Source organism: Pholis gunnellus (genome assembly GCF_910591455.1).
Source record: "Pholis gunnellus genome assembly, chromosome: 8".
Taxonomy (NCBI): Eukaryota; Metazoa; Chordata; class Actinopteri; order Perciformes; family Pholidae; genus Pholis; species Pholis gunnellus.
The window spans coordinates 14,355,423-14,368,992 of NC_136534.1; positions in this window are offsets into that span (position 1 = coordinate 14,355,423).

The following is a 13,570-nucleotide window of genomic DNA, read 5'->3' on the forward strand; positions in this document are numbered from 1 at the left end:
AGGGCTGCCGCTCTCCCGTGCCTAAACACTAACACAGTTACAGGAGAAGATGGCCAAGTCGTATCTGCCTCTCTCAGTCTGTGGTCTTTTTCCCCTCTCCTCGACAAAGTGTCTGAGCACAGACTGAGGAAAAAAATGTAAAAGCTGAGCCGTGAACTGTGCGCTGAGCACCTCGCCGAGGCAGTAAATGCATGCCAGGGAGGGAGCAAAGCTTCATTTGCATGTGAATCAACAACTGCGTGGCCCACAGGTGACAGAAATAGAACAATGGCCAGCCCTGGCTAAAAATAGGTCAGGCGAGGCGCGGGGATTGGAGCAGCATTGATGCGTTTAAAAATACCACACCAAACACAGCTGTCTTCTTCTGCTCCTGCCAGAAGGCATGTCTCCTGACTCCCTCTCTGCAGATGGAGGCTTGGTTCCCCTCTCTCTCTCTCTCTCTCTATTTATGTCTGCATTGTGTTCTCTCAGGTACACGGGTGGAATGATCCGTGTCTGCCTTGATGTACTGAAAGATGCACATGTAACGTTCACCTCTGTGCAGTGTATGATATGTCAAAGGTGTTGCAAGCTTTGTCTTTTGTATGATTCACAAAACTACAAAAATAGTGAACTCATATTTTGGGGGGTAAAAAAAATACAAATGGCAGTAGCATTTCGGTGAAAATCTGCATGTGTGACAAAAACCCAACAAGATGTGTTAAGTTAAGCCAGACACCAAGATGAACACGGTGTTCATTAAAGACTCAGAGTGTAACCTCACTGCATTAGCAAGTGTGTGTGTGTGTGTGTGTGTGTGAGTGAGGTTCAGTGTGTATCAGTACTGCTGCTCAGGAAGCATGCTTTCAGCTAGCCAGAGAAGCCAACTGAAAGATGTTATGACAGCCTGAACGCAATTACACAAACCTCTCAAACTGTGTCAAGAACACCTCTTCGGGATTACACGTCCCATTTCTTTGAAACACACTTGATACAGTGTAAAGCAGGGATTTTAAAATGTACAAACAAAACACTACAGTACACATGAAGAGCATCTCAAGAAATTGAATACTGAATTTTGAAGCACCAAGTAGCTTCAGGACATTTTCAATTAATATTACATTCCCAAAGTGGCCGAGATCTGTAGTTAATATAATGTGACTCCAGCCCATAAAAGTCAAGTCAAATGTTCTATCTGACCACGGATGCAGGGCTGGGTTTGTGGCCGAGCAGCCTGTGCCTTTAAATTTTTCATCTTCCTTCATAATTTGACCTGTCCCCCAGCCAGGGGCGTGGAGCCAGCACGGCTATTTTTAGGTCCTGAGCTCTGACGACTTGGCTAGAGAGACACAGAGAAGGAGTTTTACCGTGTTGTTTCAGCTGGACAAACATTTAACCCCTCGATCCTTTTATCACAGCGCAACTAAGGAGCCAAGAAGGAAATGCACAGCTTGCGGGCTCGCCCCAGACATAAAAACAACTCTGAAGCTAATGCATGATATTGCGCTACTTGATTATTCATAAACAGAAGCAAGATAACTCGTTTGTTTTGATTCCTAACTAAAACTTTTTTTTTTTATTAATCTAAATGATGTAGTTTTCATCTTTGTTTACTCTGATAGCTGAGAGAAGGATTTACACAAACATGGAGGGAGGGAGTCATGGAGCAACACGGGGAAAATCTATCAAGAAATTATTACTCCAATCTCCCCTCAGTGACACATTTCAGTTGAACAGATTTAGCAAACTCCTGATCTTTGCAAATGAGTTTTGGCAGTCAAGTCGGGTAAGATAGTGTGAGAGACAACACGCCTTCAAGTCCAAGGTAATGATGGCTACAGACCCAGAGCTCCATCTGTCGCGGTTTCTGTCAGAGCGGGCAGGCTCTGACCCGGCCTCCCTGAACACAGGCATGATTGATCAAAAGAGGAAGTATGCGGCCGTCACATGAATAACAATTATCATGACAATGGAATCCCTATTTATATGACATGATAATGTGATTTTGTCCTAGACCTAAAAATACAACATTTTGCAATGTTCCTGTTTTTAACTGTTTTTATTGCGGGTTTTTTGTTTCTGTGATTTTTCACTATTACACAATAAAAATGATTGTGTGCTGCAAACTATTTTTGCCATTAAATTCTGATCATTCATGGATTAGTTTTATATTATGTATTTATTTATCTATTTGTTTGTGAAGTGGTTGTTCGCAGAATGTTCTGCACAATATTCATAAGCTTGTGCTTTATTTTGTCTAAATCTAACTCCTTTGTCTGCACTTGTGTACAAATGAATAATGTGTTCCCAGAAAATAACCTTGGTCAACCTGACCTACTGCTCCTTAAAAAAATAAATAAAAAGGAGACCTTTCACTGGGACACGTTAGCAGCGATTAACCTACACTTTTTATTTATAACGAGCTTCCTGAGGCTGATGAGGGATTGTGGGATTGGAAATAGCTCCATCCAATACGCAGGGTTCAGTAAACCTGCAATGTGGCAAGCCCATTATAGCGCCGACTGCGTCACTGGCGGCCTTTGTCTACTTTAGTCCTATTAAAGCATTTAAGTGTGAACGTCAGTGTCCCTGCTGGAGAGCCACTCCACTCTGCTCCCCGGGGCATGGGCTCGACTGTCTGTCACCTCCCTCAGATCAAACACAAACTCTGTGTTTGTGTTTGTGTGTGTGTGTGTGTGTGTGTGTGTGTGTGTGTGTGTGTGTGTGTGTGTGTGTGTGTGTGTGTGTGTGTGTGTGTGTGTAAGTGTCTGTGTACCCGCATGTGTGTGTGTGTGTTTTGACATCAGAGCACTGACATGGAGTGGGAGAATATTAGAAATGAGGGAACAAGTGGGTCAGACCAGTGAAGTGCCCCGAGCACTTTCCAAACTTATAGAGAGGCCATTATAGACATCAGGAAATACAAACCCATGCATCCATACACACAACACACACACACACACGTTATTTACTTCAACTTTGCCAATTTAATTAAATGATCTAATTTGACTAGAAATACAACAAAGAGATAATTCCCGTCACGGTACCTCAGCCCTTTCCATTCCACGGTAATAACCTGGGTACATGTTTTTTCGATCAAATAAGCGTATTCACATTGCCACAATTACTGTACCAGTTACAAATCAACTACCAAGTTCTGTGGCTTAATCATCGCACTGCTGCCGTGTGACACACACTGCATGATGAAACCCAGCAGGGAGGCAGACCGGAGAAGGAAGGGAACTTAAGTGTTGCAACGAATATGAGTGGTGGACAAACAGTGCTCCTTATAACTGATCTGATCTTGCTAGAAAATTATTTTGTTCCCTGTAACGGGTGATCCGTGTGTGGGAGGGAATGAGTCAGCCATGTATTGTTTTTCTGTAGTTCTCTGAACTTTAAAGCCCCCATGTAAATTATACTCATCACAGAGTGCCTCTCCTAGTTATCTTACATGATCTTAATCAAAATGTTTATTAGAGTCGGCTTTAATCTAATCAGTCCTCCCTATTGCTTGTCTTCCTGCCGGTGTGGATGCAGAGTTTCATCATGCCGCCCTGTGAGGATTGTGGCGGATGTGATCATTGTCAGAGGGGACGTTCCTCCCGAGAGAGCGGCCCGCGTACTAACAGCAACTTCAGACGTAACCATGCAGCTCAATGTCCCTGCGTTTCTCCTCTCTAGTGGCTCCCCCCCCACACACACACACACAGCTCTCGTGGGCAGCCCTGGTACAGGAGGGAAATTACCTCTCCACACCAATTACCTCAATGCCCGCCATCTTACTTACATCAGCCTCTGATGAGTCCCCATTTCAAACTGTGAAATAGTTTCTAGATCAATGTAGGGAGTGAGGCCATGGCGTAATGCTGCCCCAGTCTCTGAGTGTGGATGACAGCATGCTCTATTAGCAACCAAGCCCAGCCATTCTACCTGCAAACAGCCAAAGGTTTTCAAAAAAGCCCATTTTCCCTTCACCTTGCGGTCAGTCTCATAAAAGCACAAAGGCGCTACAACTGTTGATTTGATGGTAAAAATCCCATTAGCCTGTACATCTGGATGTGTTATGCGAGTGTGTTTCCCCACTAATGATTTGGGCTCTATTGCTTTTATTGGGTTACTCTGTCTGGCGTCCTGCGGTATTTCCTGTTGGACATTCGGGTGATATAGAATGCACTTAACAGGTTAGATCAAATAACATGAAAAGCATTTAAAGGCAGTCATGTTTGGTACTTAATGTTGAAACATTGCCAGCAAAGTTTTTGCAATGCAGCTAATACCACTGTTGTTGGGTTGAGTTCATGCAGCTTTATGTGTTTCTCTTGATAGAGAGGCCGGATATAAAAAAGGATAGCGATGGTTGTTCTTCAAAGAGAGAGGTGAATCAACATAAAGCCTTACAATTCTGCTGTGCACCATCGATCTGAGACGTAAGGAACAGATTGACCCATAACAGAGTTTCAAAAAGGCAAAAACTAAATTTCAAAGCATCCACTTGCTGTGCGTTGACTTTGGGGTCAGTTTACTTTCTAACTGTGAATAGATCCCTGATGCCGTGCCTTCATCTGTTGCCATAGGCTGTCTAAAAATAGATATGGAGCACAAAGGCACACTGGAAACAGAGGGCAGCTCTCGGTATTTTTACTGATCAATGTGCTCATCTCTGTTGGAAACCATCGATCCGCTCTATCAAATTGACCATGTTGTCGTTTTACGTCTACCCTACATTCAATCATTCAGCACAACATTCAAGCCCACTTCATGCTCCACATTGTCCAGCTTGCCCGGCACATTCTCTCAAAGCAACACAAAACTATTGATCTTCTCACAACATTCTAACACCAAAAAGCTTAGCATTGATTCAAGCCTTTGAAAGATTATTCTGAATGCAAGCTGGCATTTTAGCGAGCTATTAACCACTGAACATGACGTAGGATTAAGAGGAAACTTTTTTTGAAACTAATGTGCAGAATCATTGCATCAGTGGCTCTCAGACCTACATCACTGAAATGCCTTCAGGAGTCATCTGTATCGAAGGTTACGATATTGTAACCCTGGTTCTATAAGCACAGGTGGAGCCCTCTACTGGACTGGATTTGCATAAAGGTAGCCGGCCAATCAGGATGTGCCGACCTGAATACTTTCGAACCCCACAGTATATAAGGCAGCACACATCTCTGTTGACATCCCACACCCCTTGGTAGATGGCTCAGCCTGTGCTTATAGAACAAGGGTTACAATAACGTAACCTTTGTTACTCAAACTGCTCTCTACTGGACTCTATGGGAACAGTGGGTGGAGCCAGATGAATGTCTGCCCTGACGCGGCATAATATTGACCCAACCATACTGATCCTGACCGACCAAAGGTTAGTCGGCGCAGCCCGCCTACTTCTTTATAACCTGCGGAGAAGTAGGGGCCCCGGCAAACCCAGGTAGTATGCAGGGGTCAAAAAGAAAAGCAGTAGACACCGTGTACACCACATGACCCGGGTCATCAAGGAGCACGGGGACATGTAGGTATACCAAGCCCAGACAGGGGTTCAGGTGCAACACAAGTGCCACACACCAACCCTTTTCACTTGTCCTGTGTCGTTCCAGTGAGCACAAACCCTGAAAAGGAGCCCGACATGTTCAAGAACCATATGAACGGACAAGACATTGAACATGACGCCCTCGTACATATGTCCTCGACACCCCACGTACAAAGCCACCGATGCTGCCGCGCTGCATGTAGAGTGTGCGCGGACCACAGTGGGAGGGTCTCTTCCTGCCTTCCTATAGGTTTCGTAGATGCACTCGCAAATCCATCCCATCAGGCATTTCCTGGATAGGGCTTTACCGGCCACACCATCTCCAAAGCATATGAATAGCTGTGTGAGTTAGAGCGTACAAACACACAAACCCAAACAGACACATGTGACTTTGATGGAATCCAGCCAAGTTTAGCTGACCTTAGAAAATCCCCGAGGGATTAATAAAAACAAAGGTTCTCTGTTCAGAGGCACATCCTGCTAGTGGAGCCCGTTTATGAGTGGATAATCATAGCATCATTCCTCGTGCCTTGGAGCCATTATCTTAATATGATAACTAAATATATATTTTTGGTATTACCAATATGGTATTACAACGAAACACATTTTATAGGCTTGTTTGTCCTCTGACAAATTACAGCACTGTTATGTCAGTACCAGATGTTCTATTTAAAGGGGCAAATCTCACTTCAGTGACCTAAATATAACAAGCACAGTGGATAAGAACATAACGAAAATAACGCTGTAGTTGTTTAATAGGTTATGCTTACAGCTTGGCTGTTATTCTGGATTTGTCAATGACCTTTAAAGACAAAGCAAAACTCCATTCATGGATTTTGAAGGAAATAAAGTTTACTATGGGAAGGGTGGGCTGACACTTATTGTCCAAGCCACTTCCACCTACGCCACCACTTGTTAACTTGACCACAGCACAGTCACAGTACCCGCCTCCTGTGGTGTCTCAAAGGTCTCAGGCACAACAATACCTCTGAAAAAAATAGCTCTTCCTCTGATTATTAAGGTAGTGCTATGCATACCGGGAAATGTCCCACAGTGCACCCACCACCTCTGTTACAATGCTAATGTCTGGGCTGCTCCATATGCATAAACCTGGGGGGGGGCTTCAGTGGTATTTTTAAACGCTTTGCTACGGTGACCTTGAGATTCTGGATTTTATTAAAGCATCATATCTACATTTTTCCACCATAGTTACAAATTCACCCCGGTGAGCTGTCACACCCTTTTGCAGTGGAAGTCTGGCACTGGAACTGGCCTATATCACACAAACACCTGAGTATATTGTGAAGACAATGTTATACTTTTGCAATTCCTATGCGAGTGCCTAAACAACTCAAACAGCTCCCTATTTCCTTTCTCCCCTGAGAGGCAAAAGCATTGAGGGATCGCCCTATTTTGTTTTGGTGGGGAGATAATAGGAGCAGTTTACATATGCTTTTCTGTGTACGTGTAAGTTTCCACTTGCATGGGTTGTAATATCAGAATAATAGAAGATATTACAAATTATTTTTCCGTCTTTTTGTATCTACAATAAATTCTCCTATTTGTGAGTTTCATCTGCTTGATTGAGTCCGGAAAGATAGACAGACAGATAGACAGATAGACAGATAGGGGACACTGTCCCAAGCGGGGTAAAACCCCCGGGTGGATCCTTCAGCAACAGTGCACCCTGCAGGTTGATTAAAACAGGAAGAAGAAGTGAAGGCTAGAACTGCGAGATATATTACTGTGAACCTTCCAGCAAACTCCAAGGACCAGGAAGACAAATATTGTGACACACAACAAACACTTTGCTACAGCGACTGGACAGCACAGAGGTCCAAGGGAGCAGAGATACTGTAAAAACACAAATCAAGACTCTCACTCTGCAAACAAATATAAATGCCCAGACAAACTAACACACACATGCGTACGCATGCACACAATTCCACACAGCAATGCCACCATGCTGTGCTTTGGGAGTGGCTGTAGCTTTCCTGACCTCTTGTCTTTCATCTTGGATCCAGTAACCAAAGTGACTTTTCAACCCAGCCCCTTCAATAACACAGGGCCTAACAAGCTTTGGCTGGCTCTTTCAAAACACATGTAGAAATTACCAGCGCAAGAAAGAAACTGTGTCAACTGTGTGATCTCCTCAAAGCTGTGTGAACAATCAAAAAGATGGAACTAAGTTCAGAACGTGCGTGTTTCCTTTTGAACTACAAAGTGGAGAGTTTCCTACCTTTAAAAGAGCAAAATAGACATAAAAAACGAGAGAATGAAAAACACTTCAGGCATCCTTTTTGTCTGCTCGCTTGTTAGAAGATGCCATTCATTGATGTTAATCATGACTCAAAGTTACTTTTCCAGTCTAAAGAGGAGCCTCGCTTTTTTTGGAAACCTTACATTTTGTTAGCAGCTTCGCTGCAATAATGCCACTGACAGATTAAAGGCAGAATTTTAAAAATGCTGTAAGGTTGTCACCTCAAAGGAGGTACATTCTTCTGTTATGGTAACAGATGGGCTGGTAACCCTTTCACACCTATCTGGCCACGGAGGCCCTTTACGAGGGCTCTGCTCTTAGATATCCAGCCAGTGTGTCCAATCTCTGTGTAATTCCTGGATCCGTTTGTTCTGCACATTTCACGCAAAGCGGGGAGGGGGGGGTTGCGGCCATGACCTCCTGCGGTCCCATAACTCATAGGATGGGGCTGAGAGAGTTGGCGAGTGCCTGCAGATGAAAGGTAACAACAAAGAGATGTTTAGCATGACGCACGGCAGCACAGTCGGGGCCACGGAGGATGATGGGATGGCACGGAGTGACAGCTAATGGGGTCCTTGAAGTCTGAAGTTTGTCTGTTTCTGCCATCAAGGAGAACGGCCCCGCTCTGATTCCACCATACAGTTATGACAGAGACCCCATGACGCCTGTCAATGGGCACACTGACAGATATGGGTCTGTAGATAAGCAAATACAAGATAGAGAGTAGATAGGCAAGACATTTATTTCAGGTGAAAAGACAACCATGAAAAATAGTAAGGCTTTAAAAAAATATATCAACTAAAGAATTTACAGAAGAATAAAAAAAAGAAAACGCAAATGGAAGTCATAAATATGTGGCTTTAGCAAAAAGCATATGAACCTATCTTGAATATTCGAAAGCGAGAGCCTTAAATCTCCCCATTTTTCATCCACACAAGAGGCCGCTCAAAGACATGAATGATTCATCTCTCCATCTCCATTTGGACAGGAAGTGAAAACAAATGGAGGTAGGTCCCCCCCAGAGAGCCTCGGGGTCTACGGTGGAGCTGCATGAACAACACTGAGAACACCGGGCTCTGTGTCTTTAGCTGCAACAGGAGCCAGATTCCCCCTCTGGGCCGCTGTTCTCCTCCTACTACCTTTATAGAGAGAAGATATTCCTCACACACACACACACACACACCACTACCTACTCCTTTATTCACCAACAGCTTCAGCCTCTCACCGCAGACCTTTTCAACCTGCAGGTGAGCTGGAGGAGAGACGTTATCAGGTTTGGTTTAAGGATTGATTCAAATGTTTTATGCGTATGCAACAGCCTTGAACAGAGTTGCCGTTAATGACTCGTGACTCAAACAAAAAGAACAGAAACAACAAACACTGTGAGTGTGGGTGAGGAAAAAACGTATTCAAGTCCTAGTTTCATGGCACCTGAGCTACATTCAGACTGTGCAACGTCTGTACAGCCACTGGAGCTAAAACAGTCGAGAACAGTAAAATAAATAAAGGTGAGAATGTGACTCTTCATCTCTTTTTCATGACAGATGAATGCCAGTACTACACTCATGCTTCTGTTTAACCTCAAAACACATACAACACACACACACACACACACACACACACACAAAAAAGAGACTAATCAAAAACAGAGCTTTGGTGCAGTGAGTATAGAGTATAAAGTCATATTACATTTCAGAGGGGAAAAAAAACATCTGCTATGAGGTTTGATCACAATGCAAATGATCTGTGAGTTTTGAGGCTTCAAGCACACAAAGAAAATATCATCATGAAGGTAAATAATGATGAACTGATCTTAGCTGATTTCTAACATCACCTATGAATATGTATACATATATACAACTCCTGGCCAATCCACGGATGTTCACTTAAGACTGAAGATGCTATTGCACCATCCTGTCTTGTCATAATTTGTCGAGACCTGATTTGTCCTCAACAGGTCATATTTTTCAGTTGTTGACAATGTATTTTACCTTAAAATACACGTTTTATAAGGGTTATCTGAGCCTAAGAGGCTAGAGAATTTTGTCAAAGCAGAGAAAATATATTGAGTTTTTAAAAAGCATAAAACTGTCTTGTACAAAGCTTAACCTGACAATGATCTGTCCTCTTCTCATGGGTATCTTGTGTGGATTATAGTAATGGCAATCTGCTGTTCTGAGTTTTTTAATGTAATAAAGACAGTGTATTTCAACACATACTGTATAATGGCTAGTTTTATCCTGCCATTTAAGCTTCCTGTACCGCACCGATGAAGAGCACATAACAATGAGACCAGCACCTTCCTCTGGGCATCAACAACACTCCCCCTCCCCCCAAAAAACTCACTGACCCAAACCCATTTTTTCCAGTCTAAGAGAAATGTCAAGTCCAGACCTAGAACTCGTCTCTTTGAAGGGAACAGAGCTGCCAAATATAGCCCGCTAGCCTCGACGCCTCCTGACATATATCAGGCTCTACGGGTTCTGCTAACTGTGGTTCAATTTGGCTGACTGCCACGTAGTCACTTACTATTAAGCGTCATAACTATACAAAGAAAATTATAACCAAGCGATGGAGTGTACACTGTTGCTTAGTAACCTAATGCCAAGTTGGGGATTCATCTTGTTATGGAACAGAAAACACTTACAGCGAGAGCCAATAATAGATCCTGGACCACACAAAAAAATACTTTAAGGGTGTCAACAAGCACGAACATGAAGCTGAGGAACATAACATGAGGGATGTACATCTAAGAAACACATCTCACTTCTTAATGTGTGTGTTTAAGAATGTTGACAGTATTTCCGTGATTGCAAATTAGATAATTATTATTCATCTGTCATTTTCTGAGGTGAATTGAAGGATAGAATGAGAGCTTTAAGGACACATTATGCAGACTGGCACTGGGTGCTCGGTGCTCATTAGCAAAGCTGTTTTTAAGTCTTTTGTATCTTTTAGAATTACACAACTTGCCCCCCCCCCTCCCAGGAAATATGTGGATCATGACAGAATTGCTGGCTAACATACATATCGTTTTTGCTATCACTGCATTACAGAGACATACAAACTAAGCACCTTGCAATGCTCCATGCTAATGGCTGGTTTTAATAAAGCTTGTATCTGCATGCAAAATGAACACATTACAATGAGGCTAGACATTCTGTCTGCATCAGAACATGTCACCATAGGCTACAATACATAATGAATTTGCTCTTTTGGGCATAATCTATTTACATGTAATCGCTTTCTTTATACAGAGTGAGTCATCATATGTAGTCTATTAGGAGTTTTTGGACTTTTATTTATGTCCAATTATGTCTTACAGTATAACTTTCTAGAGCTCCACAAACGTATTCAATTATAAACTATCTGTTGTTGTTGTTGTATTCACTGAGAGCTGTAAAGGTCTGGTTGGTATACATATAACCTGTTCACAAAAAAAATATGCCCTCTTTTTATGACATTACTTAAAACAGCTCTACCCTTGTAACCCCGAACTCATAACACGTTATTTATATTTTCTGAGGCTAATGCAATGAAGCTGTTGAGTGCTTTAATGTGTTAAACAAATACACATAGAAGGGCTCCGTGTTAAAACCAGCTGTCAGTGTGAGATTCATTCTGCACTTTTAATGTATTGTGACATTTTCTGTCATAGATGTCAAATACAATTTAAATCAGTTTTATTGTGTGGGGAGGAGGGGGGGGGGGGGGGGGGGACATGCTTTCATTTATGGAGGTTCTTGGTGTCTCAATTAGAACAAAACGCCCTACTTGATTTAGGCCTCCGCTACTACATGAGAAGTAAAGATACTACACCGTGAGATACTGGCGTCATACGAGCTAGGAAAGCAGGTGTCCACATTTCTAAAGAGGATCTATATGTACTGTTCAAACACTACAACGCACTGACACATACAGCGCCTTCACAAAGCAAATAATCCTATTGCTATTCCACCACATGTTTGTCAATTATCTCTGTGCGTTTTAAACATACTGTCACACTGGTACACAGACGCCTGTGTACTGTACGCAGCCACATTCATACACACACACACACACACACACACACACACACACACACAGGGTTACAACTGTGCTTTTCTTACAATTCCTTTGTGCCCATTTCAGGCAGAAGATTGGCTCAATCATTCTGTCATGTCGTACTTCACGTCACCCGGCACACAAACAGCGCAGCATTCTTCCTCTCTGTGCAACTGAAATGTCTGCTGCGTGACATGAAGGCTGCCTTCACACTGTCGCGGTCCGTCAAGGATGGCACACAAACACAGGAAATAAATCCACGGTGACAAAACGTTATTTATCACTTCAAGTTGTGAATAAAAAGGGAAAAGGCATTGAGTTCTCTCCACTTTGACAAACGAGCTCACTCTCACTCCTCATGTCATCTCTGCTAGTGGCTGACTGATTATTCTGCGTCTATAGAATATTTTACAGGCAACAAATTTGCCAGATGCCAACTTTAGGACAATGATAATCCGCGATGGCTAACATGCATTAGACAGCAGGGATTTCACGCAGCATGCTGCTTCTGTGAATACCGCTCGCCAATTGTATAGTCGAAACACGCCAACTTATCGGGTCCAGTGAATAATTCGCAGACGCCTGCCAAGATTTGTTCTATCGAAAAACATTTTGTCTCATTAACACATTCATTGGTACTATGAAATGATGTGTGAGGCTAAGTGTAAGGTGCTGTTAAAATGACTTTCTTTCCCTGACACTGCTCAGATGGTACCTGCCCCCTCAAGCCATCTGAGCAGTGCAGACATCTGTGAGCATTAACCTGCCAAGAACAAGTCCCATGTCGAAATATTATAAATATTCTGACATGGAAAAGATGGCTGAAGGGTCATTTGGAGTGGCTATGAAAGGCTCTCATGTCAAGTAGAAACTGTGTTTTTCTTGTGTTGCTGTCGAAGTGAAAATGCCAGGTGTACGCTGGAAGGTCTGTGGTTTGTGTGTTTCCATATTACCTCGCTCGGCGACGATTGAAATGCTGTCACCCAATGACACCTGTGGAAAGAGCACTGGTCATCAAAGCCGTCATACAAAGAGACATTTCAATTTGAAGACATCTGCTAAATGTTTTTGTTGGAGTGACATTGTGTCCAGCAAAACGACTGAGAATCAAACTAACGTTATACTATAAACCTCATTACAAACAGCGGCACTGTCGATTTACTTTAATTACTGGCGTCTAAATACATATTTAAGAGAAAGAAAATAAGCTCCTTTCTTTTGACTCTACCGAGGCGTGTTCATGTTTCGTTTCCAGTTTTGAAAACACAAAATAGGGAATTTCAAAGATGTATTTGTCTCACACGATTGTACACAGATCAGTGTGCACAATGGACTGCGCATATTGCAAGTATTCAAATAGAGAAAAAATACACAGGCTTTTCTTTTTTAAATAGAAACATTTTTAGGTCCAATATAGGCAAAACAAGAGACAAAAAACAAAGGAGCAAAAAGCAAAAGTATGTACAATACAGTACAATATTAGGAACGTATTTAAAAAGTGCACATGGAACATAGGATATGAAATATTCTGCAATATGGGGCATAATACAGAGCAAAATGTGATATTAGGATAGAGATGCAGAAGTAAAACGTGCTGCACCTAAGTACTACTTTGAGTGTTTCCATTTTGTGCTACTGTTGCACTTCTGCTGTACTACAATAAAAGTACTACATTTATCAAACATCTATAGTCGTTCATGTGTATAAAGCAGTAAATATGAGCTCCACCTTGACCAACTACAATATTAAATAAG